The sequence below is a fragment of the Lactuca saligna genome, chromosome 4 (assembly GCF_052625555.1).
Source record: "Lactuca saligna cultivar CGN05327 chromosome 4, ASM5262555v1, whole genome shotgun sequence".
NCBI lineage: Eukaryota > Viridiplantae > Streptophyta > Magnoliopsida > Asterales > Asteraceae > Lactuca > Lactuca saligna.
In genome coordinates, this window is record NC_136420.1 from 205861000 (window position 1) to 205866991 (window position 5992).

Genomic DNA, 5992 nt, shown 5'->3' on the forward strand with positions numbered 1-5992 from the left:
ATATCATTATTCAATAAAGAATACGTTATGTTATTAATTTGTATGAATTTATGTATATATATTCTATTGTGAATATTCATTGTTAATTGGTATTAATCAAGTAAATAATATCTTTATTATATTATTAAACATATTAAACAATCTTGAAAATTTTAAGAGGTACAATCTTTAAAGCAACAATTACAATTATCTAATGTAAATTACTACTAATTACAATTATCTAACGTAAATTACTACTAATCTTTGTTTGGAAAACCAAACCATCAATCCTTACCAAATACAACATACACCATGAGTTAAGGAGGTGATTGTGGAAATCAGTTTTAAAAAATTATTTATTAAATGTAAGCTAGATATAGAAATATACATAAACAGACCATTAATATTTGCTAAACTCGAATACCATGGATTGGTAATGATGGGAATTAATTTTGAAATATTGAATTCACTTATCTAATGTTTCTAGATGCCGAATTCCCATACATTCTCATATAAATAATCACATCTATCTAGGCCCTAATTAAAATCAAGAATGCAGGGCATCAACTATGTCTCTAAATTCCTCTCTGGATGGAACTTTACCCTCATGGTTTACCATCCCCTTTATCATTAATTACTATCTCCTTCTTTTATCTACAAGCAAGCATTGCAATATTACAAGACTTTTCCACCATTTCATGCAACAACTAGAAACAAAAATGAGTTTACATGGCATATTCATTATTTTATTAATCAACTTTTTTACTTTTGTTGAGATGTTATTCAAACTATTACAATTTTTTTATACATGAATCTCAAGTAGAGTTCAAATTTTCATGTGTCATTGTGTTCGATAGGAATAATATTATTGGCATTTACACTCATTAACTTGTCAAAATCTCTCTCTCTTTTTTGTTTGTGTGTATGTGCATTCAGTTGTGGAGATATTTATATGGAATATAAACCTTTTTGTGGTTATAAAGAGTTCTTGTTTTTCATTTTTATTCTCATAGGTTTTACTAATGTATGTATTAACATAGCCATCTCCCTCTAATACATAACCATAGAGGAAATTTATTTTTTAAGTTTATATAAGAGCCATGTATAATCCCATTTTTATTTGTGTGTATGCATGTTTATTCCTTTTTAATACTTCATTTTCATGCATAACGATAATATGTTTTCTTTTTCAAGATTTACTTTTTAATAATTGTGTGCCTATTTATTTCTATGATAATAGTTTTATGATATCATCAATTTTAGTAAAAAAAATGTTTTGACATGAGTTTTAAGTTTAGAAATACTCCGTATCTATTTATTTTTTATAATTTAAATATTAATAAAAATAAAAAGAGTATAAGAAAGGTAGACTTGTTCAAGATCACTATGTATGTACAATAATTTTTTTTCATTTTATTAAATATACTTGTTAACTTAAAACAAAAATAAGTATTTAAATGTTAAAAAGACTAGATATGAATAAAAGTTAAACAATTATGAATCATATATTTTAACATAAGGAAAGTATGAAAGATACTTCATTTTCCGGTTGAAATTCAATATATGGTTGTAGTGTAGGATACATAAGTTTTTGTTATAATTTTAGCTTATTTTTTTGTATTCCATAATATTTTGTTTCTTTACATAATAAATGAGCAAGTCAGATTGTTTACAAAGCAGAAGTTGTGATAATTAAAGTTTTTTGTTGTGTAGCCTAGAATATAACTCTATGTGTAAAGCTTGCTTTGCATTATTGCTAACAAAATCAAAATGTTTTGTGGTTAGTGGTTTGATTATATTGTGCTCAATGAGATTATGTATTTGTAAGAGAAGATCAATACACATGTAGATTATCAATTTAAAACAACAATTTGTATGGTTGAATAAAAAGAAACCGAAAATACAAAAATAAAAACAAAAACCGACAATGTGATTTTTACTTTTTGAAAACTAAAATAGTCGATTAAGTTTTGATTTATATACCTTAATAATTGGAAAAAAAAACTGAATAGACCCATAACCCAAAAAAACGAATCAAAAAAAAATACGAGCCAAAACTGAAATCGTTTGATGATAACTAATTCATTATATTTTATTACATATTTAATTACTTTTTATTATTTTTATAAGATTTTCCAAACTCACCCCATCTAATTAATTGTTTTTACCAATTTTGTAATACTATCTTAGTACAAAATGTTTAATTATTTTGCAACAAAATTAAAATAAAAATGTGATTGCAGTAGACTTTATAAAAGACAAATACAAGTAGTTTTATATGTTGATTAAAGTTTTATATAATACTTATGTTTATTGTTTAAGTGTTTAATTAATTAAGTGAAAGCACGTATTAACTTCATATGTATGTGTTCCCATGTCTTGTATTTCTATCGCATATCATGCATTCTTTTGCCTATGGATTAGTGAGTCTATACATCATGGTCGTTGGCACATTGATAACTTAATAATAGTATGTTTATAGTTTTTGCATAAATCTCAAGTTGATGTTTCCATCACTCAAAAGGATTAACCTGAGACTAATAATAATAATGTTTAGCTTAAATGAGAAGGGTTTATATACCGTATTTTCTGTGGTTCTCAAATGTTATTTGGGGATGGAATTCGTATTATATATTAATAAATCCGGTTAACTATTATTTTATTGAACAAATGTTTTACAACAATTTATTCAAGAAAATTAAAGCACATGCTCATAACTATTTATATATTCTCAAGTTTTTCGGTTTTACAAATACTCTAAACATACATTCGTGACCTATCTTTTTTTGTTTCAAACTCAACCAAAATGAAACAAATTGAACCGTATGGAACAACCAAAAATTAATCATATTGAAGAACCAAATTGTCTCATTAAAAAAAAACTATACATTTATGTTCGTTTCGGCCAAAAGTGCACATCCGTCCATGTTCATCCCTAACAATTTGTGTTCCGCTGCATTGCCATATATTTCTCTTATTTCTATAATTCTCTCAAAATACAATGGCCATTTTACCCCTACATATTATTAATACAATTTTCAATAATATTTTTTTACTAATTACCAAAACTAACTTAACTAAAGTAAATGATTGGTTGAGAATCGTTCTCACGTTCTCATTTTATTTAGTGATTTTATTTGAGCCATCCCCTATACACACACACACACACACTAGTTGTGTAACCGCGCAATGCAGCGGGACACAAATTGTTAGGGATGAACATGGATTGATGTGTGCTTTTAGCCGAAACGAACATAAATGTAGAGTTTTTTTTTTTAATAATACAAATTGGTTCTTCAATATGATTAATTTTTGGTTGTTCCATATGGTTCAATTTCTTTCATTTTCGTTGAGTTTGAAACAAAAAAAGATAGGTCACGATTGTTTGTTTAGAGTATTTGTAAAAGTGAAAAACTTGAGAATATATAAATAGTTATGAGCTAATGAGCATGTGCTTTAATTTTCTTCAATAAATTGTTCTAAAACATTTGTTCAATAAAATAATAGTTAACCGGATTTATGAATATATAATACGAATTTCATCACCAAATAACATTTGAGAACCACATAAAATACGATATATAAACCCTTATCATTTAAGCTAAACATTATTATTATTAGTCTTAGGTTGATCCTTTTGAGTGATGGAAACATCAACTTGAGATTTATGCAAAAACTATAAACATACTATTATTAAGTTATCAATGTGCCAACGACCATGAATGTATAGACTCACTAATCCATAGGCAAAAGAATGCATAATATGCGATAGAAATACAAGACATGAGAACGCATACATATGAAGTTAATAGGTGCTTTCACTTAATTAATTAAACACTTAAACAATAGACCTAAGTATTATATAAAACTTTAATCAACATATAAAACTACTTGTATTTGTCTTTTATAAAGTCTACTGCAATCACATTTTTATTTTAATTTTGTTGCAAAATAATTAAACATTTTGTACTAAGATAGTATTACAAAACTGGCAAAAAAAATTAATTAGATTGGGTGAGTTTGGAAAATCTTACAAAAATAATAAAAAGTAATTAAATATTTAATAAAATATAATTAATTAGTTATCATCAAACGATTTCAGTTTTGGCACGTATTTTTTTTTTTTTTTGATTCGTTTTTTTTTTGGGTTATGGGTCGATTCAGTTCTTTTTCCAATTATTAAGGTATAAAAATCAAAACTTAATCGACTATTTTAGTTTTCAAAAAGTAAAAATCACATTGTCGGTTTTTGTTTATATTTTTGTTTTCTCGGTTTCTTTTTATTCAACCATACAAATTGTTGTTTTAAATTGATAATCTACTTGTGTATTGACCTTCTCTTACAAATACACTATCTCATTGAGCAAAATATAATCAAACCACTAACCACAAAACATTTTGATTTTGTCAGCAATAATACAAAGCAAGCTTTACACATAGAATTATATTCTAGGCTACATAACAAAAATTAATTATCACAACAACTTCTGCTTTGTAAACAATCTGACTTGCTCATTTAGTATGTAAATAAGCAAAATATTATGGAATAAAAAAATAAAAGCTAAAATTATAACAAAAACTTATGTATCCTACCCTACAACCATATATGGAATTTCAACCAGAAAATGAAGTATCTTTCATTCTTTTTCTTATGTTAAAATATATGATTCATAATTGTTTTAACTTTTATTCATATCTAGCCTTTTTAACATTTAAATACTTATTTTTGTTTTAAGTTAACAAGTATATTTAATAAAATGAAAAAAAAAATTATTATACATATATAGTGATCTTGAACAAGTCTACCTTTCTTATACTCTTTTTATTTTTATTAATATTTAAATTATAAAAAATAAACAGATACGGAGTATTTCTAAACTGAAAACTCATGTCAAAACATTTTTTTTACTAGAATTGATAATATCATAAAACTATTATCATAGAAATAAATAGGCACACAATTATTAAAAAGTAGATCTTGAAAAAGAAAGCATATTATCGTTATGCATGAAAATGAAGTATTAAAAAGGAATAAACATGCATACACACAATTAAAAATGGGATTATACATTGCTCTTATATAAACTTAATAAATAAATTTCCTCTATGGTTATGTATTAGAGGGACATGGTTATGATTAATACATACATTAGTAAAACCTATGACAATAAAGATGAAAAACAAGAACTCTTTATAGCCACAAAAAGGTTTATATTCCATATAAATTTCTTGAAAACTCAATGCGCGGACACACATACACACACAAAAAAAGAGATTTTGACAAGTTAATGAGCTTAAATGCCAATAATATTATTCCTATCGAACACAATGACACATGAAATTAAATTTGAACTCTACTTGAGATTCATATATAAAAAAATTATAATAGTTTGAATAATATCTCAACAAAAATAAAAATGATGATTAATAAAATAATAAAATAATGAATATGCCATGTAACCTCATTTTTGTTTCTAGTTGTTGCATGAAATGGTGGGAGAGTCTTGTAATATTGCAATGTTTGCTTGTAGATAAAAGAAGGAGATAGTAATTAATGAGAAACGAGATGGTAAACCATGGGGGCAAAGTTCCATCTAGAGAGGAATATAGAGACATAGTTACGACGATGCCCTGCATTCTTGATTTTAATGAGGGCCTAGATAGATGTGATTATTTATTTGAGAATGTATGAGAATTCGGCATCTAAAAAAAATAAGATAAGCGAATTCAATAATTCAAAATTAATTCCCATAATTACCAATCCATGGTATTCGAGTTTAGCAAATATTAATGGTCTGTTTATGTATATTTCTATATCTAGCTTACATTTAATAAATATGTTTTTAAAATTGATTTCCACAATCACCTCCTTAATTCATGGTGTAAGTTGTATTTGGTAAGGATTGATGGTTTGGTTTTCCAAACAAAGATTAGTAGTAATTTACATTAGATAATTGTAATTAGTAGTAATTTACATTAGATAATTGTAATTGTTGCTTTAAAGATTGTACCT